The 12736-nt window shown below is 61.1% G+C and overlaps 1 protein-coding gene across 5 annotated transcripts in view; it reads left to right on the top strand.

Annotated features, from left to right (window-relative positions):
* Positions 1 to 12736, top strand: part of Kiaa1671 (KIAA1671 ortholog) — a 147429-nt gene that overhangs the window by 58216 nt on the left and 76477 nt on the right. The gene's annotated exons all lie outside the window — the stretch shown is intronic.

The raw sequence follows: 12736 nt of genomic DNA, 5'->3' as shown, positions 1-12736 counted from the left end.
AGACCCCACCGGTGACTGCAGAGGCACGTGTCCCCTGTGGGGCAGGGGTGGGCCTCCGGTTGCCTCGAGACTTTGGTCGGCTGGCATCGGGGGCTGATGTGGCCCTGAGTTCATGCCTTTGTCGGACCTACTGTGCGCCAGGCCTGGGTGAGGGTGCTGGAGACTCTCCCTCAGCCTCCTGCCGCTGACAGTCCAGGGGCCCTGAGATGCCTGGGGGTCCCCGGGATGAGGGAGAGGAGAGGACCGCAGGTGGGGCTGCGCATGTGCAGATGTGGCGTCGGCCGGTGAGGGGGCGCAGAGAGCAGGTTGGATTGGCCTTGTGTGCAGGTGCGGGGCCAGGCCGTGGTTATGGTTGTGAGTGGGACAGGTAAATGAGAAGGTGGGTAAGTGCTTGTCGGGGAGGGGCCCCCCGCACCATGGTCAAGGCTAAGGTCTGCCCCCTGGGGCAGGTCTGCGATCGCGGACCGTGTTCGCTCGGAGGAGAGCAGGCGGCCTGACCAGTCAGAGGAGGCTGGCCTTGGTGAGCAGCACTTGGGCCAAGGTTAGAGGCAGGAAGGAGAGTCCTGGACGGTGGGCGAGGCCCGGGGACCTTCTTCGACTCTGACTGGATGCGGAGTGACAGGGAGATGGGGGACCAGATTTGGATTCTGAGGATAACAGCAGTTCTTGTGTCATCAACTTAAGAAGAACTTGTCCCACGAGGGGACACATCCTTAGTCCCAGTGGGAGAGTCTTAAATTTCAGTTGGTTGACAGGGCATCCACATGGGAATGAAAAGATCAAAGTGAAAGGTTTCAGGAGAACTTCCAAACAGCTCATCAAAGATACTGATTGAATAAAGATTGTGTATTTTTATTTTTGCCTGGAATGTAGACCCTCAAGCACCGCTTCCCTCCCTCCCAATGTGACTCACTGGATGTATTTGCTTTCTTGCCTCACCCAGCAGGATGTCCAGAGTGGGCATCTGCTAGCTCCTCTCCACATTGCTGAGTCTCTCTTGGGCTTCCTTAATGCCTCCTGGGCTTCCTTCATGCCTCCTGCCTCATGGTGCCAAGATGGCTGCCACTCTTCCAGGAACCAATTCCACTCTTGGGCAGGAAGAAGTGGGGGACCCCACTGAGTCTGCACGTTAGCCAGGGAAGCAGAGGAGATGGGTCGCTTATGTATCATGGGTAAGACTGGGTTACACGGCCCCACCTCACAGGAAGAAAGACTGGCAAAGTCAGGGTTCAAGTCTTCCAGCTTTGGGCATGAAGTTGGTCAAGGTGGAGTGGCCACCGGTCATTTCACAAGTAGCATTGTTCATCACACACAATGAAAGAGAATTGGGACCATCAGATCCTTGACAAGGAAGGACCAGGTCAGGGTGTGGGCCAAGAGAGAAAATTTGCCCGGCGTTGGCATGCTGGGGGGTGGGAGTGAGCTGAGCCCGGGCCGCAGGTGGGAAGGCTCAGTCCCTCAAGGCCCCCAGGCTGCGGGGGAGCAGAGGTCGAAGAAGTCAGGGGCCAAGGTGGAGGAGACAGGCAGGATGGGCCAGCGGGGAGCCCCGAGGGGCACCTGCCCATGGGAGAGGGCTGTGGGACTCATGGTGGCAGAGACTGGGCTGCTCCAGGCTCCGCGGAGGCTCGGGAATCCTGACGTGCTCCTTCCACTTGTTAATCGCTTCTCACCTCCTCTCTGCTGGGCTGGGAGGGCTTGGACGCTGAGCAAGTTGTAGCTCAGCTGGTTAAAGTTCATTTTTTTGGATTAAAACCAGCCAGACCAGAAAGTTTTCATTTCCTGGGTAGTGAATGCAGAGGCCCAGGGTGCCAGAGAGGGTGTGCTTTGTGCCTGTCGGGTGCCTGGTTACCTCTCCACCCACCATGTGTGTGCCCCCACCTGTCCACCTACCCACCTCCCACTCACCCACTCGTGTGTTCATACACACGCCCACCTCTGTCGTTCCGCAGTTATTCATGCAAAGCTCTAGAGCAAGGAATCCATTCGTCTAGGCTCCACGTTGTGTCACTCCTAGACTGTAACCAGGCAGGTGCGTGACCCGGGAGGGCAGGTGCTCGTGATTCATGTACTCACGCTCACATGCAGCCAGAGGCATCAACGGGCACCTGAGCGACAGGAGCTGAGCAGTGACCTTGGGGTTCAGCAGTAGGAAAGGCATGGCTGCCCCTCTGCTGCTCAGGTCTGGCGTGGGGTGCCAGGCTCTCAAAGATAGCCAGGGTGGGACCAAGACTGTAGGGGGTTACCAAGGGCTGCGAAGAAAGTAAGATGCGTTCCCAGAGTCAGGAGTGACCGCAGGGCTCTTTCCTCCCAGGTGGTCAGGAGGATTTCTCTGAGGAAGTGAGAGCAGAAGGAGAAAGACCCAGGCAGGTAGAGCAGAGGGGGAAGAGCAGGGGCAAAGGCCCTGGGGCTTGTTGGGTGATGATGGTGGTGATGTCACTGGAGCTGGAGTGCAGAGGGTGACCATGCAGAGTCCTGGCTTGGCGTTACCAGGAGGCCCTGAAGAGCCAGGGGACATGGTGAGCTGGTTCCTAAGTCACCACAGGCGCGGCTTGCAGCGCCCTCTGCTGGACACTGCGGACCGGGGTTGGAGTAGGTGGCCGGGAGCCGCGAGGCCAGTTAGGGAACCGCAGCAATCCAGCCAAAACCGGTAGGATCTTATTGCGGCCGGTTAAATAGGAATAGCAAAACCCGACCATTTTCACCATTTGGAGCCTGCAGCCCAGTGTCGTTAAGTAGGAGCACCATGTTTACAGCCTTGTCCCGACCCACCTCCAGTATCCGTCCAGAAACTGTACCCAAGGCGCCCCAGCCCGCCACTGCCCGCCAGCCCCTGCAACCCCGGCCTGCCTTCTGCCTTTGAATTTGCCTATTCGGTGTCCACGTCCGTGGAATCGCACAACAGTGGCTGAGGATCCGCGCGGGCCTGAATCGAGGCTCGGGTTTGCAGGTCCACTGCTCCGTGGCCGGCGCCCGCTGTTCCCTCTCCCGGCTGAGGGCGGCTGGAGGGCTGTGTGCAAACGTCTGTTCCCGCTCCTGCTTCTGTTCCCGGGACTCCTGCCCGGGGGTGGAGGGGGTGGGTCACTAGTAATTCCGCGCCACCTTCCGCCGTGGCTGTCCTGCTGGCAGTCTGGCCAGCAGTGCCCCGACGCGCCGAGTTGCCTGCGTGCCCGCGGCCTGTCATGTGTTTTCAGTAATAGTCCCCCGTGGTGCAAAGGGGACACCGATGGAGGCTTTTATTTTCATTTCCCTGGTGACTAACGACGTCCAGCATCTCTGTGTGTGCTCAGTGACCCACTGTGTATTTTCTTTGAAGAAATGCCTGTTGAAGTCCTTTGTCCGTTTAAAATCAGGCTGCTTGGATTTCCGTGGTCTGCATGTCCACATACAACCCAGGTTATCTTTGTTCTGAAGGAGTCTCCTATCAGATAGGTCATTTGCAAATATTCTCTCCAGTTCTGTGGGTTGTCTTGTTGCTCTCGGCGGTGTTGGGGTGTTGGTGTTCTTTAATGCACCTCATTTTAAAATCTGGATGAAATCCAATTTACCTTTCTACTTTTCCTTTGGTTACCTGGAAAAATGATTAACAATTGAAGGGTAATATGCAGACAGAGAAGAGTGCGTGACCTATGCCAGAGGCCTGGCTGGAATCCCAACTGTGTAACCTGGTGTGGTTTAACAGCTCCCTGCCTCAGTTTCCCTATCTGTGAAATGGGGATAATCAAGGGGCCTTCTTGTGAGAAATTCGGTGAGGTTAATAAGGTGCTGTGGGCAATGCCCGTCACCCAGTAGGTGCTTTACAGGTGTCTGCTCCCGTTGTTGTGACTGTATATTAGATATGGAGCTTCTGTGCAGCAGATGCTTAACTGCTGCCCATTGTCCCAGATGGAAAAACTGAGGACCGGAACCCATATGGCACTTGTTGAGTCCCCTTTCCTGGTATTTTTCTCCTAAGTAGCCTCACTGTATCCTGAGGTGCCTGGGAGTTACCATTTTAGAGATTCTGAACCTGAGGCTCAGAGGGGGGTAGGTGACACCCGGATTGAATTCTGGCCTGTGGTCTCATCCCTGGCAGCTGAGGAGGGATAGGCGCTCTCTTGGGAGTAGGGTCCCCAGGTGAAAGGATGCATCCTGCATCCCAGAGCTCCCGGACTCCTAGGGACTGAGACTTGGACACTTCCCCTTCCTGCCCCCGGCCGCCCTCCCTGGTGGCACCAGGGATACCCTGGCGCACGCGCGCCCCCTTGTGGAGCTGCTCGGGCTTGCGGGCACTGGCGTCCCCTCAGCTGGAAAGGGAGCCGCGAGAGAGTGTGAACCCGTTTAATCCCCGCCTTCGGTGGTGAAGAAAAGGAGGCCCAGCGAGGTGACATCACATGCCCAGCGTGGGCTGCCAGGCACTCTTTCCGGAAACCTGAGCAGACCGTGGGGCTGATGAAGAGTGGGAGGGAGGGGGTGCTGAGAGATGGAGCAGATGCCGGGAGGTCCCTGAGTGCCCCCTCCTGGTGCACGTGGAACCTTCCAGGAGGTTTCAGGCACGAGATGAAGATGGTGTGTCCTGCTGTCACACAGCCCCGGAAACGCTGCCTGCTGGGGCTCATCCTCGACTGACATCGCGCCGCTCCTTAGCACTCGGGAGGCTCAGCGCGGTTGTTGTCGCAGAGTCGCATCCACTGAGGTTCCACCCAGGGCCTTCCGCAGGGGAGACTCAGCCGCTGCCGTGCTTTGCGGAGTTGGCTCGGTGGGGACTTTGGAGGGGCTGCAGCGGCCTCCCGTGCCCCGTATCCATGGGATCGTACCTCGTAACCCGCCGTGGCAGCCTTGTGTGGGGAAGTGACTGAGGGCCAGGGGTGCCAGACCCGGCTTCCAGATCAGCTCCGCCTGTGGGAGGGGGAGCCTGGCGCTCCCGGGCTGGAGGGTGGGAGGGGACACGGCGGGCTCTGGGGAGCTGCGCTCGGATTGGCCGGTCGTTGGGCGTGGCTCTGTAGGGGGTGGGTCGTTGGGCGTGGCTCTGTAGGGGGTGGGCGCACTGGAGGGCCAGACGCCAGGCACGGTCACCTGCTGCGCCGGGAGGAGGACTCTGAAGGCCGCCTGGCTGCAGGCACCGGGAGAGGAAGCTGCTGGAGTGGCCCTGGCGAGCCCGACAGGCTCAGCCTCTGGGCCTGGATGGGAATTTGCCATCATGCCGGCCTCACCACGCCAGGAATCCAAGAGTTGCAGGCCACAGACTGCTTCCCCGTGACCAGGAGCCCCAGGGGCTGGACAGATCTCCCCCCAGGGACCCACCTGCCACCTGCTCAGCAAGGCAGGACCTGGGCCAACTCCCATCAATAGACCGTGCCCACGGGGTCCCTGTGTTAGAAAGGGCTCTGGGACATCCTGGCCCAGAGGGAGATGGGGTCCATTAGTGGGGTCTGCCAGGAGCACGGTCGGGAAGGTGGGGTCCTGGTTGGAGGCACCACACACGCTTGTAAACACACACACACACAGGCTCACCCTAGAAGATGTTTGGGAAGGTCTTCTTCATGATCCTCCAAATCAAAATATATTTTAAAATCAACCAAATCCATGGTTTAAAAAAATCTCCCTTTCTGACTGTTACCCTGGCTTCTCAAGGCCTGGCTTTCCTCCTCAGTTAGTGGGTACAGAGCCCTTCCATGCCTTGCTGTCCCAGAGAGGAAGTGAGAATGTCTGGGGCAGGCGTAGTTTCCAAATAGATCTTACTTTTCCAGAACAGTTACGTTTACAGAAGAATTCATAGAGTCCCCCCACGCAGTCTCCCCCACCGCCCTGTGTCACGTCCTGGGTGCGTTGGGTAGTGCGTTGGGTGCCGATATTGGTGCTTTCCCATTACCTGAAGAGTGTGTCAGTGTATCCACAGTTCTAACCTAGGGTCCTTTTTCTGTTCTGCGATGCCACCCAGGATGTGGTCTCTGGCTTTCTGCTTCAGGAGTCCCTCTGCCCGGGCCGTCTGGGCACCGCACTTCCAGGGATATGCGGTGACACAGCCTGGAACCTGTGCTCTGGGGCTTTGATTGGCGGGGTCGGGGGGAGAAATTGTTCACTAGCAACGTGTCAGTGAAGGAGGAATCCTTCCTGGTGTGGGTTAGAAGGAGCCACCTGCAAACCCAGGGTGTCACAGCCACCAGGTGTGAGAGTCATGAACTCTGCAGGGCACCATATGGAGCTGGACCACCTGGGGCCTCTCCATTTGCCTCTGGGCTGGGCTCCCAGGCTGTTGGCTGAAACCGCTGAGGGAGGCGTCCTCTCTGGGCATCTCAGCCCAGATGCCAGCCCTCAGCTCCTCGTCCATAGAAGAGCCTCGTCCCGGTTGCCTCTCTATCACCTGGTGTCTGCTCCCCGCCCATCAGAGTGGAGGCTCCTGAGAGGCAGGGACACAGGGCACTTCACCCAGCACAGAGTAGGCACACATCACTGATTTGTGGAGTGAATGAATCATCCCGAAAAGAAATGCCATATCCACCCCTGTCACTTCCCAGTAGCCCCTTCCCTTAGCCTTGGGCAGTCACAGGTCTGCCTGTCCACCTGGCTGGAGTTGCCTATTCTAGATATTCCATCAAGCTGGAATCATACCATGCAGCTCTCGTGAGTGGCTGCTCACCTGGGATGGTGTTTTCAGTCTGTTTGTGTGGTAGTTTCCAGTTGGCATTCCTTTTTCGTGGCTGAGTAATATTCTACAGTAGAAACACTACCACAATTGGCTCCCCCATTGCTGGTTGATGGGTGTCTGGGTTCTTCCCCTTTGTGGTTTTCCTCAACACCTGCCCTGTCGTTTGCATAACCCCTCCCACTTGTTTAATTTCTTCTCCACCCCTCCCTAGAGCAGCTTATTAATGACTTGCTGGTTTGCTGTCCTCTGGCTCCTTGTCCTTGGCCCTGCCCAGAACTGCAGGATCGCAGGGCCCTGACTCTGGCTCAGGAGCAGTCAGCCCAGAGCCGAGGGGCTGTGAGTGTCGGAGTCAGCAGCCACCTGCAGAGAGAGACCCCCATGGGGGCGAGAGGTGTAGAGGCCAGAAAGGCTCCAGGTTCAGCTGCTGGACAGGTGAGGAGCTCAGGCGGAGGCAGGAAGGGACAGGGCTGGGGACCGCCTGCGCGAGTCTGGGAGTGATCTGTTGTCTCTGCGGCAGGGTCCCTGGGCGGGCGCCCCGAGTGCCCCCATTGCTGAGCAGAGAGGAGGCGGGGAGCTGGGGTGGAGAAAGCGTGGAGAAAGCGGTCCCAGAGCAGAGTTCCAAAGCCAGGTGCACCCCAGGCGGCCTCGGAAGCCCTGACCCCTGCTTCCTAAATGGTGGCCCCCTCAGAGCGCCCTGGGCGCCTGGGGCTTCCGAATGGCCTTGAGGTCCTCTTCCTGCGGACCAGGCTTCAGAAGCTGCCCTCAGGGGCCGGGCTGGCCTGGGCTGGGGATTTCCTGATGGACAAGTGGGAGGAGGGCCACCGACTAGCTGCTCCCTGCCCTGCCCAGAGTGGCCCGGTCAGCTCGTTCATCTAATTTTTCAAGCCAAACTGAAGATCTTGATTTTAACATGGAGTCTCGCCATTTATATGTTGAAACACACACACAAAAAAATTTTTTTTTTTTTAATATTTATTTTCTAGTTTTCGGCGGACACAACATCTTCGTTTGTATGTGGTGCTGAGGATCGAACCCGGGCCGCACGCATGCCAGTGGAGCGCGCTACCGCTTGAGCCACATCCCCAGCCCCACAAAAAAATTTTTTAATGTAAACACCCGTGGTGACAGGTGACAGGTGGATGGCTGGGCCACACCCAGCTGCCCTCAGTACACTGGGTATTGGAGGTCTTCCTTCACACACTCGTTCCTTTGTGACATCCTTGTACCCCCTGGCAGATAACTGAGGCTGGGGACGGGGGTGATTTGGCCTGGTTGCAACCCAGGGCCGCCTCTCTGTGGCCTTAGGAATTCCCTGGGTGCCCCTGGGGTGCTTCCAGCCTTGCTTCTCCCTTTCCCCTCCTCCTTGGAAATGATGGGGGCACTGCATCCCTTGCAGTGCTAGAAATGACCAGGAGAGGTCAGGCTGCAGCTCACACCCCCCTCTGTATTAGGGACTGAGACACTGGCGCTTCCCTGACCCTCTGGATCCTCTTCCCAGCTCGATCGCTCCGCTCCCGATGGCCCCGGTGGGTTTCTATTTCACGATGCTGAGGTCCCAGCTGCCCAGCTCTGCTGGCTCACCCCAGGGCCCTCACGGCCCAGCCGCCCCCTTACTGTCATGACGTGCCTTCTCTTCTGAGGAAATTGTTTTCTGGGGGAAATCTCTGTTTCATTTATTTCAGGAAGGTGTGTGCACGGAGCGGGCAGGTACCGATCGGCCGTAGAGCCCTGTGACGTAGAGACAGAATTTGTGACTTAGGCCCCGCAGGTCCCCACTCTGCAGGAGCCCTTGCAGTCTGTTGGTGCTTGGCTGGTGGCATCTCAGTGTCCCTCACTGCAGCCTGTGAGAAGGGAACTGTTCCCCCTACTGCCGTGGGCCTTGGCCTCCGTGAGGGCTGAGGCCCGGTAGGGGAGGAGAGGCAGGTCCTGGGGGTGGGGGTGCTGTTGGGCAGGACCTGAGCTGGGATCCGACCTCAGACCTGTCCCAGGGAGCTCCAGCTCCGGAAGTGGCTGAGCCCGGGTTAAAGGGGTGATGAGCCTGTGAGAGTGGGCTCTTGCCTCTGCCCACTCTTTCCCAGGGCCACCTCCCCTCCCCCTCCCTCCCCTCCCCCTCCCCCTCTCCTCCTCTCCCCTTCTCACCACCCCTCCCCCTCCTCCCTGCCCTCCCCTTTCGCCCCCTCTCCCCTCCCCCACCCCTTCTCTCCCCCTCCCCCCACCCTTCATTCTCCCCCTCCCCCTGTACTTCAATAGCTTGCGGTTTGTAGCCCCCTCCTTCCAAGCATTCAAAGTGATGCTTTTTAGTAAAGTCCCAAAGCCGTGTGGCCATCACTCTCTCATCTGGGAGCCTGTCCATCACCTGCGAAACCCTGAACCCACAGCAGTCTCTGCGGTCCCCCTCCCACACCCTCTGGTCCATCTTTGTGATTCCCCTTTCTGGCTGGGCACACGCGTGTGTTTTGTGCCTGGCTCACAGGGCATGACGTCTTTGCACGCCTCTGTGCCTTTGGCACTAGGCTGCTCCTGCTGGCTGTGGGGTCCCTGTCCCCTGACCCCACCTCCCGTGGCTGCCCCTCCATGTGGGGAGAGCCCACCAGGCCTGGAGGACAGTGGCCAGGCTGGGGACGGAGGAGGACCCTGATCTGCTGTTTCCTTCCCTCGGCGCGTGTCCAGGTGCTCTAGACAGTCTGCCGCTGATGACGCCCCTGGGGGCCTGTGGGTGGGCCCTGCCCTGGGTGGGCCAGGAGATGCCTGGCAGGGCAGCTGCCCACTTCCTGATGGCTGCCCACCTGGGCTTCCTGCGGTTGCCCTGCCAGCCGGGCTGGCTGGACTTGATATGGCCTTAAGCAGCCCGGCTCAGGTGTTTTGAACCACAGTGTCCTGGGCTCCGAGCACCTCATCACCCCATTCATGCCTCACGGTGACCCATGTGACAGGTGTGTCACCATCATCATTTTATATGAAAGGACTGGAGCACAGAGAGGTTAAATAACCATCCCAACATCACACAGCTGGCTAGTGCTGGGACCAAGCCATCTGACTCCAGCACCCACCGCTCCTGTGAGACACACTGTCCCTTCCCGGGGCCTCACCTCACCCCAGGCCTTCTGTCTGTCTGTCTGACTGTCTGCACCGCGACCTCTCAGGGCATCATCGACCGCCAGGCCTGGGTCTGGCTTCCCGGGCCCCCTTGGGGCTGGTGCGGTGCCCCCCCTCTGCCTCACTGATGCGAGACCCCAGGATGATTTCCTCCTTGGCAGGACTGGGGCGGGCTGCCTGCCCTTCAGGGACCGTCACAGAGCACCTACTAAGCGCTTGCTGCTGTCCTACCCTGGGGCTACCGAGATGAGGGGACCCCGGCCCTGGGGGCCAGTTTGTCACCACAGGAACTGTCCCACCTCACCTGAAGGGGCTGTCTCAAACAGGGCTCCCAGAGCGGTGGCCTTCGTACGGAGCCGGGGCAGTCCTGGTGGGGCTCTGCCTGGGTGGGGGCCGGGAGGCCGCGGGCTGAACCTGGCAGAGGCTGGGCTTGGCGAGGGCAGTGGGTGGAAGCCGCCTGGCCCAGGACTGGACGCTGGGCCCAGAAGCAGGGCTGCCAACCCCGGGGGAGCCTCTGATGGGGGACGAGCCCGTGGGGTCAGCAGGCCCCTCTGGCTGGCTCGGGTGGGGGCCACGCTGTTGCCATCTCTGTCCACTCCTGATCCAAGGCCAGCGCACAGTAGGCCCCCAGGGAGCACTGGGGGGGGAGTGGGTGAGCCTCCCGTGCTCCTCGAGGGTCACAGACCCAGACGCCTGCACGAGAGGGACAGGAGGCTGTGGCTGAGCCAGTGGCCAGGTGGCTCCTGCCTCTGTCCCCGGGAGCAGCCGGCCCGGGCCAGGCGCCCCTCACTGGCAGAGCAGCCCGCAGCGTCCCACTGTGGAGGTGACCGCGACTCAGAGGAGACTAAGCAGCCGCCCGCCCCAGAGGCACAAGGCCCCGGGAGCTGCGTGGGGCGGTTCCTTTGTGAAGGCCAATGTCACCTGGAGTCTCAGCTCATGCCTGGGCACCAGGGGCTGGCAGGGCTCCCTGTGCACCTACTGTGTGACTCCATGAAGGAAGCGAGGCCCTACGGCGGCCAGGAGTGGCCCAGAAGGTGGAGCGAGGCTGGCGGGAGGCTCCGGGGGACGCGCTCGAGGGGCAGCAGGAGGAGCAGGGAGGGGGCCATCCACGGCCTCTGCAGAGGCCCATTTCCAAGAGGGTCATGTTTGTGGATTCCAGGTGGACTCGCGTTTTGGGGTCACCTTTCAGCCCCCGGGGAGTTCCCTGGCTCCCAGGGTGGGCTCGGGGTGACAGGGGCCAGTCTGGGTCCCCCCAGGAGAGATGGGCCCAGGGAGGGTGTCAGGGGTGACTTGACCCGCGCGGAGGTGGCCCCTGCGGTGGAGAAGGCGCTGGCAGGGGAGGCACTGCTGTGCCCAGTGTCCCCCCACTGTCCCCGACCCCTGGGGTTGGGGTCAGGCCACCTGGGTTGGGGGCCAGGCGGGGCAGCTGCTCCGGGGCTGTGCCGGGGACTCAGCCCTGGGCTGCAGATGCCTGGCCCCGTCTTGGCTGGTGGTGTCCCCCCCGGAGCTGCCAGGCCCAGCCCTCCCCTTGTACGTCCGCCCCCTCCCGTCTGCCCCACGTCCTCCCAGCTCTGCCAGTTCCCTGTCCCTGGCTGCTTCCCCGCCATCTGTCCCCCGGTTCCTGGGACCTTCTTGGGGCTCCTTCCTTCCCAGCTGGTGTCGCTCTGCATCTTGGTCCCCTCGGCCCCCTCTCTCCTGTCTCTGCTGTCCTCGTTGTCCCTGTCACGCCCTGGTCCCCACTGGCCCTGTCACACCTTAGCTCCCCCACTGTCCCTGTCATGCCCTGGCCCCCCACTGTCCCTGTCACCCTGGCCCCCACTGTCCCTGGTCCCTCACTGTCCCTGTCACGCCCTGGCTCTCCCCTGTCCCTGTCACCCTGGCCCCCTACTGTCCCTGTCACACCCTGGCCCCCCACTGTGCCTTGTCCCCCACTGTCCCTGTCACACCCTGGCCCCCACTGTGCCTGGTCCCCCACTGTCCCTGTCACACCCTGGCCCCCACTGTCCCTGGTCCCCCACTGTCCCTGGTCCCTCACTGTCCCTGTCACGCCCTGGCTCTCCCCTGCTCCTCCTGTCCCTGCCCACCCCTCTCTCCCTCTCCCTCCCTTGGGCCCTGTGTCTGGCATCTTCTCTGCCCATTTCCCTCCTTCCTGCTCCTCCCCAGACCGATGGGAGACAGGCTGGGACCCTGGCCACCCCTGGACTGGGCCACCATGGCCGGGGCAGTGGAGGCCTGCACGGACCAGGCCCTCGGTGTTGGGATGGCGGGCGGCGGGCTGTCCCTACTCCTCTGCGGGCCCTGGGTGAGCAGGGCCTGTTGGCGCTGGGGACCCCAGCTCTGCGGCCAGTCGGCGGGGTTGGTGGGGTCGGGGGCCAGGCCTCTGGCCAGGGGTGTCGGGGGCAGGTACCACCCCTCAGTGTGGGAGCAGCGCTGGCCCTTCCCCTGCAGCCCGGGAACAGCGCTGGCTTTCTGTGCCCGTCCCCAGCCCTGCATCAGTGGGACTAACCGTGACGGTCAGTTGAGCCGTGAGTGGCCGTGGGGCCTGGAGTCCGCGGTCCTGATGGCCGGGTGCTGGGCACCTGCTCTGTGCCTCGACGCTGTCCCCCTGCCCCACTGTCCCCCCCGCCCTGCTCTTCCTTCTCAGAAGCAGGGCTCCTGGCCTCCGGGGACACTCGCACGCTCTCCTGAGCACCCTGTCTGTGCTGGCCTCGGGTCACGACCTCCTCATGGCGGGCTGCTGTGGAGGCCCTGGGCCATCGGGCCTGGACTTGTACCTGCCTGGCCGTCGGCTAGCCGGTCCCCTTGGCTGCCCTTCCTGCCCTGTGCTGTCTCAGCACTGGGGGGGTCACACGGCCCTCGACCTTGAGACGTGACTGTGAGAACTTAATAGAGGTTCTGGAGCCGTCCACTCGGTTGACTCCTGTGGGACCCTAGAGACTGTCCCCTCTGACGCAGGGGGAGCCGAGCCGAGAGCTCTTCTGGGGAAGGTGGCCTGGGTGGGTCGTCATCTGCATG

This window comes from Marmota flaviventris, chromosome 1 (assembly GCF_047511675.1).
Source record: "Marmota flaviventris isolate mMarFla1 chromosome 1, mMarFla1.hap1, whole genome shotgun sequence".
NCBI lineage: Eukaryota > Metazoa > Chordata > Mammalia > Rodentia > Sciuridae > Marmota > Marmota flaviventris.
The sequence above is the reverse complement of the archived record's forward strand: the minus strand, read 5'-3'. Positions and strand labels throughout refer to the sequence as shown.